Source organism: Urocitellus parryii, chromosome 6, assembly GCF_045843805.1.
Source record: "Urocitellus parryii isolate mUroPar1 chromosome 6, mUroPar1.hap1, whole genome shotgun sequence".
Taxonomy (NCBI): domain Eukaryota; kingdom Metazoa; phylum Chordata; class Mammalia; order Rodentia; family Sciuridae; genus Urocitellus; species Urocitellus parryii.
In genome coordinates this window covers 8,372,847-8,394,154 of record NC_135536.1, presented here as the reverse complement: position 1 = coordinate 8,394,154, position 21,308 = coordinate 8,372,847, and the positions used below count along the sequence as shown (strand labels likewise).

Sequence of the window (21,308 nt, the reverse complement as noted above, 5' to 3'; positions counted from 1 at the left end):
GGTGATAGGTTACATTTTCTTGGAATGCTAATGCATGACATAGCCCAGGAAAAATACTCAGAAAGTACTTATAAAATAAATAAGCTTTAATTAAATATCATTGTCAAGCATTAATCATTATAGCGCTGCTCCCTATGGAAATAAGGGTGGATATCCAATTTGTTTTGATTATGTATGAATTTTAACAGAAGCCTAGTTTGTCTGTTGCTGTGGTCCTCAATGCAGCCCTCCCACGGCTCCGTCCAGGAGATGGTGAGGAGAGAGACTTCTGCTTGGATCAGAGTGAGAATCAGCTGAGTTTTATTGTGTACTGTGCTGTCATAAATATTTTGGAAAATAGAAATGGTAAGTCGACAGGGCACCTGCATCGGAGGGCTAGGGACCTCTGCACCAGCCTCCCCTCCCCACCTGCTGGTCCTGGGGTCTGCATTCCAAGCAGTGAGACCCGGGGGAGGTTTTCATCAGAATGTGAAGGAGGTACAACCACGTTGCCAGTTGTCATTGACAGCTGGAATCTTTTGGCGGGGAGACTCTTGCTATCTGAAATTTCTGGGTATAATTTTTTTGTTGGAAATGGGGCCATCAATTCTAAATGTGCTGAGATTCCCCCCATCAGTGGTGTCTGGAGTCCACCTTTATAAACCAACTGATTCGTTGTCCCCTGTCCCCAGCAAGAATGTTATCTAAATTCTATCCTTAAAACACACCCTTGTATGTATTGATCAGTCAGAGGAGGAATGCAGAGTGCATTCATTAAACTCCTACTATGTGCGTGCTCCCATCTAATGCTCACAGCAAAGTGAAAGCAACTCAAACACTTCCTGTTGCACAGACCACACACAGAACAGGGGAGGATAGGACTTGGGGTGGTGGGCACTGGGTAGAACCCCGACTGTCTTGGCCCTGAACCAATGCTCTTTCCATTGAAGTGTTTGCTTTCCTTTACAATGAAGTTTCATTTTTAAAACAACTACTGCTAATTCAGTGCTTAGCTAAGGGAAGGATATGATGAAAAACAATTTAAAGTTGATGAAGCCACTGAAACCCGTCAGGCATGAAAGGGTCTCTCCAGCCTCCCTGACGATGCTCTGCCAGGCTCTTCTGCCTTTGTCCTCTTGAAGGCCACTTCGAGATAGGTCAGTGGAGAGACCTGTGTTAGGTTTTGAAAGAGGTTGTGGGGACACAGAGATGACCCAGGGCAAGATGTGCACCATCCCTCCCTGGGGAGGCGGGCCCAGCATTCTCTACTCACTCATTCACCGAGGGTTTGCCGGCTGGTGAGAACTCAAGGGAGAACGGACATCGTCTGTCCCTGAGTTTGAAGACAGGTTGGTGGACAATGGCCATCTGCTGTGATCTGGGCTTTGGGATGGGGGGAGCATGAGTTGTAGAGTCCACCCAGCCCCCCAGAAGGACAGGCCTCCTGGAGGAGATGCCCAGGGAGTGGTCAGCAGGGGTAAGACCCAGGAGGAGGGGAGGGAGGGAGATGATGTGGGTGGAGTGGTTTGGGAAACTGTCCCTAGTTCTAAAAAGGTGGAAGGGAGAAGACGGGGAGGACTCCGTGCTCCATCCCAGCCTCTGCTGAGGTCTGTGGATTTTATTTTGTGATTTCTAGGAACCCAGGAGGCAATTTAGGTCCTGGGGGGCATTGTAGGCCTACCATTCTGTAGAGGTCGGGATGGATGAATTAGAGGGAATCGCTATGGGGTGAGTTTTGTCCCCCCTCAAATTCACAAGCTGGCGTTCGAACCCCATTACCTCCAAGTGCGATGGATACAGAATCTTTAAGGAGACAATTAAGTTAAAATGAGGTCATCTGGGTGGGTCTTAATCCAGAATAACTGGAGTCCTTGTAAGAGGAGGAGGGAGTAGGAAACAACCAACATGCCAATGAACAGGGGCAACCCCAGGAGGGGTCTCTGAGGAATGCAGCTCGCTGCCCCTTAATTCTGGACCCCATCCTCTGGGTCTGTGAGGTGTCGAAGGTCTGCTGTTCCTGCTGCACCATCTCTACTAGAGCTTGTTTTGGTAACAAGACGAACCAGGGGACCTGGGCACCAGCAGGAGTTTACTGGGGCAGTCAGGTGAGGGGAGGAAACTGGGAAGAGGCAGAGCTATGGGCCGCAGAGTCACAGAACGGCAAGTGGCCAGTGGGTCCCAGTGGGTGGGGAGGGAGGCAGGAGGCCTGGGAAGGGGTAGTGGGCGAACCCCCTTCCTGGAAGGCAGAACCTTGGGATGACTGATCAGATGATGGGTTGTAGGGGGAAGTCGGAGAGTGAGGTCCTGTTGTTCCTAGACCCCCGATTCTTTCTGAGGGTCTTGCCCATGAGTTCCCAGCACCTGCCACTGGGCAGGTGGCCAAGAAGATTTGGAGAGGTGAGTAAATGACCCAGTGCCCAGGAACCCTGAGGGTGCTCCCTGCTGCAGGTGCGTCCCCTCTTCTCCCCTGTGGTGCTTGGGCCTCCTGCTGGAGGGCGGACCGTGAGCTGCAGAGGGTCCTGGGCCCCTCTCCTGGGACAGAGCCTGCTGTGTCCCCATCATTTGAGCCCTGACTCTCTGGCTTGGCAGTGTGATGCCCCCTTCATTATTCCCTCTTTGGGAATTATTTTCCTCTCTCTATAATATTTTTTCGTATTTCAACAATAAAAAAAAATCTGTGCAAGGTCTGTGGATATATTTCTCTGATATTTGCAATGGGTCCAATCCTCGTTAATTAATTGCAGAACTGAATTGATTGCCAGAGTTGATCCGATGTTTTGGTAAGTGCTGTTGGTTTTAGAAACTCATGTTCTTTCAGGCGCCAGCCAGAGTGGCCGCACACTTGGTTTTTCTATTCTCTTCCGCAAGACGTTGGCCATTTCTTCTGGGCTCCTAGCACCCTTCAAAAGGCCTACGGCGTTTGTCCTCTGGTTTTCTGATAAATGGATCCCTTTCATTTTTCCCTCTATGAGAACAGGAGCCACTTCATTTTTTTTTATCCTCAATTCTTTGTGGGGAAGGAATCCTGCAGAAAGCATTTGTTACTTTAACAGAACTAAATCCACCCGGAGGGGAGCCATGTTTAGGTACTTGCTCACAAGGACTCCAACGGGCGCCTTTCTTCACTGTTAGTGTTTGGTTGACCTGTGTTGGGCCCATGCAGAGCAAAGGGGAATCAAAGTTGAGTGCAGCATGGTCCTTGCCTTCAACCAGATTCCCATCTAGAAGCCCATGGGATGCAATACTCAGGCTGTGTGCCTTCTTTGGTTGGCAACGCTGGTGGGTTCTTTATCTTGTCTTTTATACTCTTCTCTTATGGAGAAGGTTCCCCATACACGTCCTCATTGTAGACAAGTCACGAAGAGTGGACTTAGAAAATAAAAGTAGCAGCTACAAACAATGTATCTTTGTTCTGTGCTCTGAGCTCCTCTAAGCGCTTGACATCTGTGTCAATCAGCGGGGGCTGCTATAACAAAATGCCACTAGCCGGGTGGCCTAAACTATAGTTACATATCTGTATCTTCTCACACCCCTGGAGGCAGGCAGAGCAGGATCAAGGTGCTGCTGGAGAATTCAGTTTCTGGGGAGGCCTCGTCTCCTGGCTTGCAGATGGCCACCTTCTTGCTATATGCCCACCTGGCCTTTGTGTGTGTGTGTGTGTGTGTGTGTGTGTGTGTGTGTGGAGAGAGAGAGAGAGAGAGAGACAGACAGACAGACACACACACCCAGACATCTCCAGTGTCTCTTTCTTCCTTTTCTCATAAGAACACCAGTCTGTCCTATCAGATTAGGGTTCCATCAGATGACCTCACTTAGACTTTTTATTTTTTTATTGGCCTCATGTCCAAATACAATCACATCAGGAGTTGGCCCTTCTACCGGGGCATTGTGGGGAGACATGACTGAGCCTGGAAGTGTGTCTTCCTGAGTCCTCCACAGGACGACCTTTGGAAGTGGGTCCTTCCGCCTTCTTCACTGAGTGGAAGCCCAGGGCCCCGGAGGCCCGAGGAGCTGGAGCTGTGCCCCCGACCCGGGCCTTCCTGACTTGGAGGCCTGCACGCAGCCCCCGCTCCTGCTGAGAGCTGCGGGCCCCCTAGTCAATGGGCCATGGCCAAAAGTTAGCAACATCTTTTGTCTATTACTATGTATTTTGTTTAATCAAATGTAATGAGGTTTGTGGAAGCAGTAAACTGAAGTTATTTTCAAGTAGGAACTGTATTTAGCACCGTTAATTGAATCAGTCTAGTTAGTTAGAATAGAACAGTGGTTGTCTGCCCTGTAATAAGGAAATTGAGTTTCTCATAAAACAGCTAATTCTTGTCCTTCTACACTGTAGCACACACCGCGGCTGAGCCTCTGGAGCCATCTTGCAGCCCAGTGACAGCTCTGCTTGGACCGCAGCGTGGCTTTGGGTAAGCCATGGCATTCTTGGTGTCCAGGCCTGATGGGCTGTCGGGTGGGGCCGGACACACGTTGGGGCTGAATCCTCCCTGAGCTGTGCTAGTGGCTGGCTGGTGTCCTCCTCGTACAAATGGGGAACTGAGTCTGAGCAAGGCTTGGAAACACGATGAGCGAGAGGGTGACGGGCAGCAGGCGGAAGGCTCTGTGGAGCAGGTTCTGAGTGTGTGGGATCCATCCCTCTTCTCACCACTGCACCCAGGATGACCCTGGGGACTGCAATGGAATAGACATGGTCACAAACACTCCCTGTCTAGGAGACACTCCAATTCCTCTGCCCTCGAATCTGGCTGGCCTTAGCCACTAGCTGGGGTGCCGCAGAGGTGATGTCCTGCTGCTTCTGCCCAGGAAATTCTTGCTGTTGGAACCCAGCTTCATCCCCTGGCAGGATGGAGAGGTGCTTCGTCCCCACATGGCCATGGGTAGAAGGCCAGAGAGGGTCCACCTGCCTCCATCAGGCCCTTCACAAGGTCACCTGATCCCGTTCCTTAGAGTCTGCCTCAGGACTCCACCACCTGCTAAACTCTGCCTTACACTGGGGATTAGTTTGCATGTACATTTGGGGGACACCATCATTCAAGCCACAGTCCTGTGCGGGCCTCACCCACCGGCTGCATGGCAAGCATTTCTGGAGCTTTAGATTAGTGCCTGGAAAATGAGCTCCTGGGAGGGGCCACGGACAACGAGCCCTGGGTTCTGGGTACGAGCACTCTCTCCCTGCCACGCCTGTTCATCATGCACCCTTGCAGGGTTCTCTGGAGGTCTGCAGAGCCTCTCTCATTGGAAGGCCAGCCTCCAGAGGGCTGACTCTGAGCCCCTGTTGGTTTAGAATGAGCCCCAACCACACCCAGCTCCTGTACTCCCCAGGGAGGTTCCAGGAATGTCTGATGGTTGTGGTTTTGGCGGAGTCTCTCCATCCCTCTGCGCGGTCTAATGCCTGTGGTTGGAACGGCCGTTCTGCAGAGGATGGTGGGAAGGAAAGTAACTGAGACCTCGGCGGCACGGACGGACTGCATCTCCTCTCCTCCTCCTCTTCCCTCAGTCACTGATGTCCCTATCCATCTGACACCCGAGTTGGACACCCTGGAGCCTCTCTCCACCTCCGGATCTCATCCTGTGAATTCTCCCTGGGATGGGCTTCCAGCCCTCCCTCTCCTCTCCCCCTGCCCTGACCCCTCTTGGCCAGAGCTGCTTCTGCTCTGGTTTCCTGCTCTCAGCCCCGACCCCTCCCAGACCTGCTTCCCTGGACTTGGGATGCCCCCCACTCCGGGGCTCCATTCCTTGAAAGGCTCAGGCCTCATGTCCTGAGCAGAGTGTCAGGGTGCAGGGGGGGTCCCAGCAAACTGTCACTGAATGGCGGGGAGCGTGGTGGGTGTGAATGGAGGGGGTGCTTTAGTCCACAGCTGCCGGGACAGAGACCCAGGAGCAGCTACAAGTCCAGGATGGAGGCCGAGGCCAGGGCACAGCGAGCGAGGTCCTGGGGAGCAGCCTCTGCAGGGTGCTCTGGGGGCCTTCCTCAGCCTGGCGCCGGGGCTGCCTTCGAGCCTCCCCAGGTCCAGGCTGAGCTGACCTTCACCTCCTCTCTCAGGCCTCCCCAGCCTCCCTTCCTCTCCCCGCCCAAACTCCCTCCAGGCCCTCCTCTCTCAGAGCCCTCCACGCGGCTTCCCACCTGACGCCGGTGTCAGTGCTCTGTTCCCACCCACAGTGACAGATGACCACAGAGCGAGGGACTTAAAATAGTCTGAATCTATTATCTCGGGTTTCACAGATCAGAAGGTGACATTTAGCCAGGAGTCACTGGGCTAAAACCAAGTCACCCACAGTGCTGTGGCCTCTTCCGGAGGCTGCGGGGGAGGGTCGTCTCCCAGCTCCCCTGTGCTGTGGGCGGATCACAGCTCCTTGTGGCTCTGGGACTGAGGTCCCCATTCTGTCCCCGGGTCAACTCTTTGCTGAGGGACCTCCCAGCTCTGAAAGGTCGCCTGTGGTCCCTGGCCCTGGCCTCTTCCTCCCTCTGCAGAGCCAGCAACAGTGGGTAGGTCCACCTCAAGCGTCTCAAGTGTCGAACCCCCCTCCCGGCCCCCGGCCTCTTCTTCCCTGGGCACCACGTCCTTTGAAGGGTCTCTGCCTTCCTCTGCCATGAACAGGGATGAAGCTAGGCCCATCCATCTCGTCCAGAGGAATCTCCTCTTTGAGGTCCATGAACCTGACCCCATCTCTCGGGTCTCCTTGCCCTGTGATGTGGGGATTAAGACAGGAACATGGCTGGGGGTCCTGCTCCCACCCACAGGCCCTGGTGTGCCTGCTGCCTCTGCTGGATTGCCAGGAGGACTCTGGTCCCTTCCATGGGGCTTTGCAGGAACATGGCTTCCCCGCTGGAGTCATGCCTCCCCACCCAACAGCCACACCCACCCTGGGCTTCTTGGCTGGCAGAGGCGGCTCGTAGCACCCTCCACCCAGCTCCGTGGGCTAGACGCGTCCATCCTCTGTAACGGTGGGTTTGCGTGGCAAGTCCTCTTGGCCACAACAGAAGGCCTTTGAGCGCAGCACCCACCACTGGCCGTGTCTCCGAGGTGCTCCTGGATGGGTACCGAGAGCCTGATAGAACGACTGCGCAGACTCCTTGCTTCCTCGGGTGGCCCCTCGGCTGGGGGTGCTGTGTGGCAGGACTGCGTTGTTCTGAGCCGGCGTTGGTTGGCCTGCTGGCCCACAGGGGTTTGCAAGGGCAGCTTGGTGATCAAGGCAGAGGCTGCCGAGCCAACCACCTGTGTCCAGTGCTGGCTGCCCACTTCAGAGGGCTGACTTTGGGCCAGGGTGTTACATTCTCAGGGTCCCAGCATCCACCTGCATGCTGTGAGGACCCAGATAACTTGCAGCCTGGGCCAGGCCACAGGATTCCCATGGTAGCCGTGTTCCCCAGGTTGCTAGTGGTACAGAGCATGGCTGCGTGTACAGCTTGTTACCAGATCAAACATTCTTTGATTTTTTTTTTTTTTGTACCAGGGAGTGAACCCAGGGTACTTAACCACTGAGCCACATCCCCAGCCCTTTTAATATTTTATTTAGAGACAGGGTCTCACTGAGTTTCTAAGGGCCTCACTATGTTGCAGAGGTGGGCTCTGAACTCAAGATCCTCCTGCCTCAGCCTCCCAAGCTGCTGTAATCACAGGGTGCACCTCTGCACCTGGCCCCAGATTAAACATTCTGTACCATCCCATTCCTCCTTCTATAAGGTTTTCTAAAGGTCCTGAGATGGAACGGTACATTAAAATGCCCCCGAGGCCCACTTCTCCCCCTGGAGCTGAGTCACAAAGGCCAGAAGAGAGAAGCAGAGGGCTGCTGGTATGTGCTCCAGGCAGGACCTACCGAGGCAGGGGTGTGGGGGTGCACGGGGGGCGCCCCTCACCACAGAGGGCACCCTCCTTGGCCTGGACCCCTCAGGACTCCAGGGGGAAGACGGGCCCAACCTCGTCACGTGGGCTTCTGACAGGTGCGAACCCCAGTGCTGGGGCGGGAGCCGGAGGTAGAGACCAGGCTTCTGGCAGCCCAACGTGCTGGAATTCATTGGTATTTAAAGACACTTTCTGCCCTTTTTCATTATACAGTCTAACATTTAAAGACTCCAGAATCAGTGTTTATTAGTACAATGCAACTCGGGGAACTTGGAAGTGGTGTGGGGAAAAAGAACCTTAGAAGCTCTGTCTGAGGAGGGGAGAGACAGGCTGTCTGTTAATAGGGCTTTTTTTTTTTTTTTTTGGTACTGGGATTGAATTTGGAAGTGCTCTACCACTGAGCCACCTCTCCAGCCCTTTTTATTTTGAGACAGGGTCTCACTAAGTTGCTTAGGGCCTCACTAAGTAGCTGAGGATAGCTTTGAACTTGGATCCACCTGCCTCAGCCTCCTGAGTCACTGGGATCATGGGCGTGGGCCACTGTGCCCGGCTAGTAGGACATTCTTCACAAGCCATTTAAACCTCTCACAGAGCAACTGCAGGCTGATGGTCAGAGATGCAGTGCTGCCCTGTGGTCCCGTCTCAGAAGATAGTAGGGGCTTTAAAAGTGCTGAAGCTTGCCCTGGGAAACTGGGAGACTTCTCAACTTGCCTGATTCTAAATGAAACTCCAGGGAAATCCACAGAGCAAGAGAGAGAATACATTTTTAAAAGAAATTTGCTTCCCCTGTGAGTGCAGCCACTTTACTAAATGTTTTGTGGCACCGAAGAGAGAAAAGAAACGTCTCTGCCGTGGGAAGGCTGCTGTCACCTCTGTGTGTGCGTCCTGGTCTCTCTTCCTCACCTGTGCCCCTGGGGATGCAGCTGCCCTCCTGTGAGTTAGCCGTATGCTGTCCTCCCACAGGAAGGTGTGTGGTTCAGGATTGTGAACAATGTCACTGACCTAGAGGCTGTGGCCTAACAGAGGCCCTTCAGAGGTCTGAGGCCAGCAGTTGATACGGCACCTGGCAACTCACAGTGAGTCTGTCCCTCTGAGCCTCGGTTCAGGCACCTGGAAAAGAGGAGGGGGACCAACTGTGCTTTCCAGAGATGCTGCACGGTCACAGCCCAGACCAGAAACACACCCAGACTAGGCAGGCTCCAGGAGGGCCACTGGGATCCCTTAAGAGACCTTTAAAGAGCTCAGGGAGGGGGAAGCCAAACAGAATGGGAATCAAGACTCAAGACACAAACGCAACCGCAGAATCCAGTGGCGAACAATGGCCTCCAAACTTTTCTTTTTCGCATTCTGTTAATCATTTCCCCCCTTGTCATTTCCCCTGTCCCACATTTCCCAATTCCGAATCTTAGTATTTTTATTACTAAAATCCTAATTTGAAAGTCAGGCATAGTGATGCGCACCTTTGATCCCAGCCACCTGGGAGGCTGAGGCAGGAGGATCTCAAGTTCAAGGCCAGCATCAGCAACTTAGCAAGATCTTGTCTCAAAAATAAAAAAAATAAATAAAAAATAAAAAAATAAAGGATGAGGATATAGCTCAGTGGTAAATCATCTCTTGGTTCAAGTCCTGGCACTGACCTTGCAAAATTCTTGAGAGGAAGTAAAGTAGTGATCTGTTTAGTTAGGAGAAAAAAAAAAGTGTGGAACTTCTACTTTTAAAGTTATTCTCTGAGGCTTTAAAAATTGTTTCCTAGGAGAAGTGTCTTATTTGGGTCATTTGCTCATTTTTAAATTGGATTCCTTGATTTTGGTGGTTGAGTTTTTGCATTCCTTGTATGTCCTGGATACTCACCCTCCGTCAGATGAACAGGGGGTAAATATCTCTCCGTCCTGCAGGCTGGCTCTGTGGAGTCTCCTCTGTGGAGCAGAAGCATCTTAGTTTGAGGTCATCCCACTGGTCAACTTCTGATGCTCTTCCCTGTGCTTCTGGAGTCTGTTGCTTTTACCAATGTCCTGAGTTATTTTGTAGTTTCAGGTCTTACCTTCAAGCCTTTGATCCATTTGGAGTTGATTTTTGTACAGTGTGAGAAATCAGGGTCAAATTCTAACCTTCTGCATACAGATGCTGTCTGTATTGAAATATCACACCCAATCCTATTAATACATGCCATTAATACATGTTGATAAAAAATAAAAATTGTGTTTCTATCACTAGGTAATGGAAGGGCTATTGGCACTTATATGGAGAGACTGGAGAAGGGAAATTTGAAGGCACTTTTACATGGGATCTGTTCAGAAAGGGTGATCAGCTCTGTCTAGGCCTCAGTCAATCAACCCATCAGGTTAAATGGTGGTGGGATGAGAGAACACGTTCTCCAAATTGAATTTCAAATGCACAGGCCAATTCTGAATCTTAGTATTTTTATTACTAAAATTTTTACCTGTTTATCTGATTCTGCAAACACACCTCTGTTGATTAGAACTGGATGGAAAAAAAATGAACCAAAGCAGAGGCCATGAACTTGCAAAGTCAAGAGGGTTCTGTAAGCAGTCAGTTTATCGCTCTGTCTGAAGCTCTCTGATGTGCTCATTAATTTCCTCCTCGCAGCTACCCCGAGACAGACTGCTCTCTATGAGGTAGATAAGGAGGCCGAGGTCCTGGGAGATCTGAACTTTGCTAAGGGCCTCAGTTGGCAGGAGGTAGAACTGAGGTTGGAGCCCAGGCTGTCTTCTCCAGAGCAGCTGCTCCGTATCCCCAGGGAAGGTCAGCCCCAAGGTGTCAGGAATTACACAGGGTGTGGAGAATTAGGCTGTGAAAAGGTGTGATGGTCTCACTGCCCATACCAAGAGACTAGTTTATCTGGAGAACTTGGGTAATCCTCCCAAGGTCACATGATTGGTGGGCACCAGAACCAGGCTCCCAACTCAGATCCTCTGATCTTCAAAGCCAAGTTCTTTCATGGATAGTCCCTGGTTAATGATCTGCTAAGATCTATCTCCTTAATGAAAATGAGCTGGTAGCTGTCTAATTCCAAAATGTTATGACTATAATGCTGTCTACCACTTGGCCATTAACAGTGTTGGCATTTATACTTTGGGATATCTTTTCATCTCAGAAGAACTAGTCTAATAATGATAGTTAGGGTCCCATGTCAGCCCACCAGGGTCTGCTTGATTCTCAGGTGCTAAAAAGAGAAATGGGATGGTAAATGCTCTTTAGAGCAGGGTTTCTCCAAAGAAACCCACACCAAATTCCAGATGTGACCACTGTTGTTTACTTTGGAGTCAGAAGCTGAGTGTTTGCTCTGCTTATCCAGCCATCTCACCCCCTGAGGTCCCCTTGGCTTGTGTCCATCTGGTAATAGAAACGTCAGCATGGCAGATGGGCACCTGCAGTAGTCAAGGTCAGCAACAAGGCTTTGAAAATTGGCGGGCATGGGTTCTGAGTATGACTCTGTCAGTCACTAGCTGGCTGACCTTGATTTCTATATATGTGCCTTGTTATATATTCTTCCAGAGCTGGAGATAATAGGGACCAAGTCTTCACTGATCTGTACCTGGCATGAGAAATAGGAAACGTGGGCAGTGCCCAGCACAGAAACCAAGCCATAATCTAGCTTTGAGGAGAGGAGGACTAAGCTTTGTCCTTAAGTGTCTGTCCCTTGAGCCCGTGTTTATCTGGGCAAATCATTTTGCCATGTGTGTAAAGGGCTTAAAGCAGTACCTGTCACAGGGTTGCGTTCCATAAATATCCGTTCTATTGTTATTGCCATTATCGGTGCTGTTTAGTATCCTGATTCAGAGAACATTTTGCGCCTGCCATACAGCAAAAGTACCAAATGGCAATGTAAGAGGAAGCTGCAGAATCCTCCTTCTTTATGAAGTGTCATTAAAAGATGCCATTGACAGTATTGGCAGCTTCATTAAGAAGTCTGTTGACGACGGTAATAAGGCTGGCACATTTGGGATTCAGATTGACACTTCTCACGACAGTGGCAGAACTTGGGCTGGCGCGGCAATGCCAGGATGTGGCTCGGGATCTGGGGAGGGCTGGGTGCCCAAGGCAGCGCGGTCTGGGTGGAAAGCCCCTGCGGGGACAGGGCCTGCTGCAGGCCTCCCAGCTAATTCTTTTCTGTCTGGTGTCATCCCACTTCTCCGGCTCTCAGTTTCCCAAGCTGTAGCTGAAAGAATCTGCTCAGCCAGGCATTAGGCTCAGAGGCCTGAGTCCTGGGGGCTGATATCCCTGCGGGCACGGCTCTGATGCAGAAGAGTCAGGAAGAAGAACTCGAGTGGCAGGTGTCGGCATCCAATTTCTGCTTTAGAGAGGTGACTCTGGAGATGGGTGTGAAGGATGGATTGGGGAAAGGTGAGAGGAGTGAGCTAGGACAGTCACTGGGGACAGAGCAGGGGAGGGAGATGGGTGTCACCTTCACCAAAAGGACTAGGAGCCCTTCCCCATTGGTGGTATCCACCATCACACGTGGACTAGAAGAAGAAGCCAAGTTTAAAGAAGCAGTCAAGGGCCGTTTGAACCTAGATTGCTGATGAGTTTGGTGTGTGATCACCCAGGCTCCCGGGAAGTGCCCTTCTCTAGCAGGCGAGTAGCCCAGGGCTCTTGTAGGCATGTGAGCCAGACCAGCCTCTGGGTTCTCCTTGGAGACCCTGAACATGGTCTGAAGGGCATCTCTTTTCCCTTCTCCCGCTTGTCCGTCTTGCCTTGTCCTTGGTCTTTCAACTTTGAATGACTGACGACACTGAACGCAGGTCTCCCTCAAGGTAGGCGGAGGACTCTGAGCGGAACCAACAGGTGGAAGTTCTGCTACCTTGGTGCTCCGTGGCTGGTGGGGGACATGGGTGGCGTCAACTTGAGCACACCCACTCCAGCCTGAGCAGGAAGCCCACGATGGTCTCCGATGGTCAGCAAGTGTCATTTGTCATGACAATGTAAGACGTTCCCATGGGGAGTCATCTCTAAGAGGGGTGTTAAGCACTGATTCCGGCCCATTCTCCTGCCGGGACCTTTGTCACTCAGTCTGAGGTTACTGCTGGGTCTTTTATCTGATTCAAATGTGCCTGTGCTTAGGGAATTGACTGGCACTCAAAATGTAAATAGGTGTTTCACTTCTCCCTGTTAAAGCCATTACTGTGTCGATGGCTGTCTGGCTGCCGGGAGGGTCTGTCAGTATTTACATCAAGGAGCCTGATTTTCTGAGGCTTAAAATGCCATTAAAATCCATTCGATCTGGTGGTTCGAATGGCCAAATTATCCAAATTTATTTTAGAAATCTAATTGGTTTCCTCGTCATTGGTGAGAATGTAGGTATTGCTGTGGGGTCTAGGATTCTGAAGCCTTGCGGGGGTTTGTGAGACGGCAGGAGTGACAAAGTTCAGAAGCCCCGCAGGTTTATAAGGAGGCTCGCTATCATTTGAGGTGGGGATTAAGGGTACACCAGGGTATTTTCATCATCCTCCATGTTTTTAGCTTTTTGTAAAAAAGAGAAAAAGAGGGAGGTGTGCTCAGGGGCATGGTGTTCTGGAAACCTGGTGGATTTGAATGTTATCACCTCCGAGCTGCAGAGAAGCCTCACGGGTGGGGGTCGCTCATCCCCCCTTGACAATCGAGTAAATGAGATTCTGAAACTCAGCAATAAATGGCAGAACTGGGGGTCAAGATCAAGCTTCAAGCCCAAGACCTTCGCTCTCTGCCATGCCCTCTCCTCAAAAATCTTTGGGATACTCGGGCTCATGGTCGAAGGTCAACCAAGACAAAAAAACCAAGGTTAGAAATTTTAAGACACTTCACTAACTCTAGGGGTTTTGATGAAACTAAATACCCCCCCCCCATGTTGGACTTATTGTTAGCAAATCTGCCTCCTTTCCTTCCTCTTTTCTTCTTTCAACAAATATCTCTGAGCATGTGCTCTAGTGAGTTCTCCAGCCATCACACTAGAATTACCGCATGGATGCCTGCAAGCCCTGGTTTCTTGCAGTCACTAATTCCTGTTCCATAGCCGTCACGTGGCTCCACCTGAGGTCATCTGACTCTTGTTAGTGCTCCACAGCCCAGTGTTCTGGTTCTGCTGGGGAAGTCCTACTCCCCAGCTCACTCATCAATGCTCACGATCCCCGTTTTAGTCAGCTTGGCGTCACTGTGAGCAAAAGACCTGACAAGAACAGTTAGAGGAGGAAAACCTTATTTTGGGCTCAAGGTTTCAGAGGTGCAGTCCACGCTCAGCTGACCTGCACACCTCTTGGTCCAAGACGAGGCAGAACCTCATGGTGGAAGGTTGTGGTGGAGAAATGCTGCTCAACTCATGTCAGCCAGAAGGGGGCCAAGGGAGGTCCCTACTCACCAGGGACAAAGTGTGACTCTAAGGCACACCCCCAGAGACTTCCTTACTCCAGTTACACCCTTCCTGCCTGCAGTGACCATCCAGTCAATCCATGTTGGGGATCAATCCATGCCACTGATCAGTGTCTCTATCTTCTAGCCCAGGGGCAGGAGGTTTGGTGGCTGAAATAATTGTCAGTGTTATGACTTAGTCTACTGCTCAGGCTAATGTTCTCAAGACCTGACCATTTCACCTCTGAGCACTCTTGCATTGTCTCACACATGAACTTTTGGGGGATACCTCATATCCACCCCGTGACAATGTCCTTGTTTAAATGATAATATCTGTGGTTACCCAACTATCGATGGAGCCAAATCTTGGCTCATCTACTCTGCAAGGCTTTTTTCTGAAAATCCATCCCATTAATCTTAGGAAGATCTTTCTAATCTCTCATTCCTTTTATGATCAATCCTTTCAATGGGTCAATTACATATTCTCCAAATTTTGTTCTGAAATTTCTTTAGACTGATAGTGTCTTTTGTTCTCTGTTCCTCAGTGATCACCATGGGGAGGGCACATGCTCAAGGACCATTTATTGAAATCATGAGCAAGTGAATTAGTTGGAGAGAAAATAATCCCCCTCCCAATGCCCTTGGGTCAGTCCCAAGACTTCTCTCCCCCAAGGGCCCGCTTCGAGGTCTTTCTCTACAAGACCCCTCCATAATTCCCCAAGTTAGTCGATTCTGCTCTGCCCTTATCTGTGTTGGTGTCTATCTTAAAATATGATGGAAAAAATGGCAAGCACGTTTTGGGGTAGCCCCTCCCAAGGCCTGGAGCAGAATGGCATTCCAGAGAGAAGAGTGAGGGAAGTTCCCTGGAAGACACTCTTAATAGTGGTTTTCCTAATGAGCTGGCACCTCAGGGAACTTCCAGGCTGAGACAGACTGAGGCAGCGTTCAATTTACTATAACAATCATTTTAAATGACAATAATTTCATTAGACCATTGAACGTAGAACCCTGGCAGGTAGTAAACTGTACTAATTATTGCATTCAGAGAAGCTGGCTTGAGACGTGCATTCTAATATCCTTTCCCTCTCTCAGAGCTCAGGTGCACGACGGATCAGTGCCTCTGTCTTGTAGGCCAGGGGTAGGTAGTTTGGGGGCTGAAATAACTTGGAAAGATCTCTGAAGCAGCTGGTTATAATGGCTGGAACCATGGACCCTGAAATTAGATGTATGTATTAGTTACCTATGGCTGCGTAACAAATTACCCCCAAACTTGCAGCTTCAGAAAACACAGCCCTATTACCTGACAGTGCCTATGGGCTGGGAATGTACCTGTGGCTTAGCTGGATGCCTTTAGCTTAGCCTCTCCCAGGCTACAATCAAGGTGACACTGGGGCTGTGGCCACTTGAAGGCTTGACTGGGGGAAATTCTTTTCCATGTTCACTGACCCAGCTGTTTGGAACATTCAGTTCTGCTGAGACTGGTGGCTGTTGGCCAGACAGATTCCTCTCACGTATAGTAGCTTGTCTCCTTCATTATCCTGGGGTGGGGGTGAGAGAGAGAGGGAGAGAGGGAAGGATGATCAAGGCGGAAGCCACAGTTGCTGTGTGATTCTGTTTATGAGAAGTGAGTCCTTAAGTTCAGCTCACACTGAAGTTGGGTGCTTTCCTGGGTGTGCACACTAGGGGACAGGGTGGGCGGGCATCTGAGAAGCCATGTACCATGACACACACGGGGTCAGGTGCTGGTTCTTCCCTTCCACCTCTGTGTGTCTTCGGCTTGCTTCAGATTGTCCACTTCAGAGGGTGGTTGATAGGATGGAAATAATTTTTTTGTGACATGTCCATAATAGTATAATATTCTTGGGAAGAGGTAGCTGGTACCTTTTTGCTGTAATTAATCTTAGTGAATACTAGGGTGGTTTGATTCTCAATCCAGCATCTGAAGGGACCCAGGTCCCCCATGAACCCCATGCTTCCTGTTGGGAACATGCCATAGTTTTCAAGCTTACATGGTTTTTAATTGTTTCCTGGTCAAGTGTGAGTTCTGTGTCTTTTCTGTTCTGTGGAAAGTGATCTGTGGCACTTGGGTTATTTATATCGTTATTTAAAACAATGGCATCTATCACACACGGAGGGAATGAGTGCACTTCTGGTCATGATTTCTGCATTTTTCTCTTGCTGCCCACTGTCCCCATACTGTCACCTCTTCCCCAGACAGTTACCACCCGGAGCATCTGATAACTGATGCTCCTATTGGGCGTCCACCCACCTGGGGCAGATGCTAAGAGGTGGTATTCCCAGTCTGGCACACAGAACACATCCCTGTGCGAAGGAATGGATGTCTTCCCTGCCTGGGCCGCCATCATTTGGGGGAGGGGCCGCTGCAGCTCCCTCTGCCCGGGCCCTGCAGCCCCACCCTGGGCCCGCTGGCTCCTGCTCTGTCTTTGCAGAGCTGTTTTTACATAATGCTGGTTCGACTGGGGACACCTCCCATGAGTCCACTGGTTGAGCTCATTTGTGCCACGAACATTTTGGGGCACTGGCTATAGAGTGGGTGTGATGAGGGGGACAGATGTGGTCCCTGCCCTTGTGGGAAGACAGACCGTGATTGGATCCTTACGCACACGCACACTCAGCTCCCACCCTGGGAAATGGAATGCAGGAGAACTGCAGGGTGTTCTGGGAGCACTGGCATAGAAGGACCTGCCCCGGTCGGGTGTCAGGGGAGACCCCACTGTATGGGAGCCAGGGAGGGGCGGAGGGAAGAAAGAGCCTTCCAGGCAGAGGGACCGAGGACGGAGCGCTGGGAGGTCCTGAGATGGGGTGGTGGTGACCCTACAGCTAGGCTCATGGTCAGTCCATAGTCCTGCCAGCCCCTCCCATTAAACAGGGCAGTTTACGTTCTACCTCCGACTTTGGGCTTGGCCATGTGACCTTTCTCCTAGTGAGATGCTAGTGGACGTGACGTGAGCAAGGGCTTGGAAGCGCCTGCTTGGGGGAGCTGACCTTCTTGTACTTCTGCTGTCCATGTGAGAGGGTGTCCTAGGTTGGCCACTGGTCCCAAAGGAGGAGAGGCACGTGGAGCTGCATCAGCCCTCCCTGATTGGTGGTGACCTTGGAGTGGCTCAGGCCTGCCCGTCATGGACCTGCAGAAGGCACACACTTGTGGTGTATGTGAGATGGGTGGGATGGGCACTGAGGGGGGCTGGAGCTGGGGCTGAGGGGACCATGGGGACAGTGGCACAGGTGCGGCTGTGGGGGAGCAGGGATGAGCAATGTGGGCCTTTGGGGGATTGAGGCGTTCGACCTCCTCCTAACTCGATGGCAAGGTTTTGGCAGGGGTGACCTGGTCAGACTGGCGAAGCACACAGGGACAAGGAAGTTTCCTTCTCCTTGGAAATCCTCACTCCTGCACGAGCTGCAGCCTCTGCCTGCGAGTGTCCACCCTGCCTTGCCCGCCCTTCGGGTTTCTGCAGCCATGTTTTCACACAGGCCTCAAATGTTTCTCTGTACAAAGTCCCATCGCAGGTGGGGTATCCTTCCCTTGTTAGGATTCCTGTGCCACTTTGTTCTGGCTTCTATCAGGACCTGTCTCCCAACATAGCCCCAGGTCTCTCTACCCTAGATTGGGACCTCCTTGGGGAGGGAGCGTGTATTTCGGTCATTTCTGTGTCCCTGTGAATCCTCTGAATCTGTGAATTGCAAGGGCTTGCTGCACATTTCTTTAGTGCATGAGCAACCCTATTGGCCCTTGTTCATTATCCCACAACTCGTGCTTGCCCCCCTGTCTGTCAATCAGGGACACTGAGGGTGCTCATCTCACCCTCATGAGGTCACAAGGGTTTGAGGGCATTGGCAGCCAGGAGGCGTTCAGAACTGCAGCCGTTACAGACTCCTTCATGGCTGCAGAAGCACTTTCAACCTCCTGGGCAATACCTAGAGTTTCTCCAGGTGGGAAGCTGCCGTGGCACTGCAGTCGCGGATCCCTTCAGGACTGCAGCACGTGCCTGATGTGTACGACAGATGCTAGATGTTTTGAGAGAGGCAGTTGTAGCAGAGGAGATATATTTTCCTCAAGGAGTTGATTATCAGGGAATAAACACTTGAATTTAGGGAGGGACCTCCTTCTTTCTAGCTGTGCCTTTCGGTATAACTCAGTGTGAGACAATATTTTTTCTGAACTGGGATCCCCAATGTGTTCTGAAGCCACATGGAAACTTTGGGATGGAGAATCTAGATCCTAAGTCAGGTCTTGGACTTCCCTGGTGGCCCACGACCCTTAGTTCAACACACACATCCTAAGGAGACCTGCCTGGTGTTCAGTAAGTGGCTCGAGCTGGGTAGCCGCCGCTGTTCACGCCATATGGTCTACGTGTCACCCGACCCCCCATCTCTGGTGTGGGTGGCCAGGTGTCTTCTCCTCAGAGCCTCCATGGATAGGCCCCTCCTTCTATTCACCCATTCATTCGTTGCAAAAGCGTGACAGGGACTCTGATCAGGGGGCAATGTGGCATGGTTGCAGGGTGGTCTCAGGCCAGGCTCTCGGAGAGTCCCTACTTTCTTTGACCGTGGGCTCTTTACTTCTTGGCACAAGGGGTAAGAGGCGCCAGGGTTCAGAAGCTGGTGCGAGGTCCCGCCCAGGGAGGGAGCTGCGGGATCACTCTTCAGATCTGAGAGTCAACGTTTAAATAATTGAACAGACAGCGGTCTGAGTAGGAGCCTTCCCATTGGTGGACAGCAGGAAGTATCTCCTGCAGGAAGCAGAGGCAAGGCCATTGGAGCTCTGACAGGTGACAGTGGCTTTGGCTGGAGGGTGGGACTTGGGAGCACTTTCAGAATTGGGGCGAGTGCCTGGGCAGGGGAGGCCCAGGCCCAGGGCTGGCCTGAACAAGGGCACCTAGGACATGGTGTCCTGGGCACACCGCACTCACTGCAGGCCAGGTCAGGAAGCAAGCCGGGGCTCCACCCAGGGCATGCAGCCTGCCACGCTGAGGTTCTGGCCTTAGTCTTGCAGCCTGAGGGACAGATGGAATTCAAGGTGCTGGGAGGTGTGGCCCTGCAGAAGGGCAGCAGTAGGAAACAGGGAGAGGCCGAGACCTAACCCTTGTGTTCTTTGACTCAGGGAGGCTTCGGGCTCTTCCCTGCCCAGCCTCTCCTTCCCCGTGACCTGCCTCCACTGGGGATTTGAAACCTTGGAAACTCTTTTTCACACCTGTGGGAGCCACTTCTTGGCTTGAGGCCTAACATGCTTCCTCATTTGCACGTAGCTCGTTTGACTCGTGTAAACTGCATTAACAAAAGAGGTGCCGTGCGATAAATTACTAGTGACAGAGGCCAGGCTGGATTGCAATTATTTTTATAAGCCCCTGGTAAGCAATGATGTTCTGTTTTTACAGCACAGAATGTCCTGTCCTTATTGAAATGCCAGCCGCGTCTGAGAAGCACATCTGTGCTCACCGGCCACGCAGGTACGAACTCCGTGGGAAAGTGTGGTGGCTGGAGGGCCCCGATCCTGCCCCAGGGCTCTGGGGTCCTGTGGATGGCAGGGTCCATGCCTGTTCCTCCCGACAGGAGAGCCACCGAGTGGAAAGTGTGGACGTAGCATGTGTCACCGGGTGGGGCTGGGGTTGTGGCTCAGTGGTAGAACACTCGCCTTCCATGGGGAAGGCACTGGGTTCCATCCTCAGCATCACCTAAAAACAAAATAAAGGTGTTGTGTCCATCTACAATTAAAAAAATATATATATACATATAAAAAAAGAATGTGTGAGCAGGTGGACTTGGGTTCCTGTCTTCATGTCACCATCTTAGTTATAAAAATTAAGCAAACCTCGTCAACTCTCCTGACACCCCAATTCTTGGCCTGTAAAGTGGGGATAGCCATATGTCAATTTTTCTAGATTATGTGGAACAAGGAGAAGAGGTCACAGAATATCTACACTAGTGATGCTACAAGCTAATAATTATTGAGCACTTACAAGTGCCTCTTCAACCCTGGAGACCCCTTGAAGCAGGCGTTATTATCGATACCATCAATATTTTATAGCAATGTGACTGAGAGTTAAAAAGTTGGAATTCTTTGCCCAATGTCTATAGATAAGGCAAGCCTTGAACCCAGGTCTGTCTGAAGTCAGAGGAGAAACTTTGGGTCATTACACAGTCCTGTCTCATGGCAGGTAAGCCATCTTCAGGGGACACTCACTGCCTCGGGGTGGGCAGCGGGCATTCCAGGGCTGACCTGCCAAGCTTGGGGCATGGGAAGCTCCAGTGGAGGTGGAAGCTTCCAGCACATTGGCCCCCTCCATGATCTCCAGTTCGTCTCTGCTCCTGCTAATCTGCTCCCCGGGCCCCAGAAGGTACCCTGTGTGGTCATGTTTTTTTTGCCAATCTGAATCGTGCCAATCTGAAATTGTGATCTATAATGTATTAGTAGTTGTACTTTATGCGCAGATTTCCTACGAGCACAAACCCTGCTTTACATTTCCTCCTCCAGAGAATTAATCTTGAATTGTGCTAGTTTTGAATTACTTGAGGCCTTCGGGAATAGGTCTACATCCCTCACACGAAAATTAATCACCCTGTAAATGACTTAACCCGCCTCGCAGGGCCTCATGGTGGAGACTGAATGGAGAATGCAAATGAAGTGACTCAAGCCAGCCTTCCTCCAGGACCCCGCTCCTCTCCTCCCCCCCCTGCCCCCCCCCCCCCCCGCAGGGAGTCTCCCCTAGCTGACCGGCTCTCTGTTCCTGCACCTCGGGGATTTCCAAACTCTCTTAGGGACCCTTCACAGATGCCAGGTCAAGGATCCCCACAGCTGAACCCACTCCCTCATGCAGAGAGCACGTGCCTGGTGTGTCTCCACTTCTCCAGACGGGGAGGGCCCAGGGCAGAGCAGGAGCCCCACATGAGTGACCACAGAACAAACTTTTCTCTTTGGTTGTTGTTGTTTAGGAAGCTGGAAGCAGTTTTATAAAAAAAAAACTTCAGATGTGTCAAGTACCGTCTGGGCCCATGGCCACTTCAGGGCCCCGGGTGGACTTCTGGTTCCATCTTCGCCTTCCCTTCCTCCCTGAGACCCCAGACTTGGACGGGTCCTGCAGAACCAGGATCTTCTTGCGGCTCCGTTGTTCTTTCCCAGGT

General features: G+C 51.4%; 1 long non-coding RNA gene across 1 annotated transcript; it reads left to right on the top strand.

Moving 5' to 3' along the window:
* The first annotated feature begins 6,436 nt into the window (after positions 1-6,436).
* Positions 6,437-20,313, top strand: LOC113190237 (uncharacterized). Its single transcript, XR_003301756.1, has 3 exons — positions 6,437-6,469; positions 19,565-19,636; positions 20,265-20,313. It is a non-coding gene; the product is annotated as an uncharacterized LOC113190237 (long non-coding RNA).
* Positions 20,314-21,308: the final 995 nt, after the last annotated feature.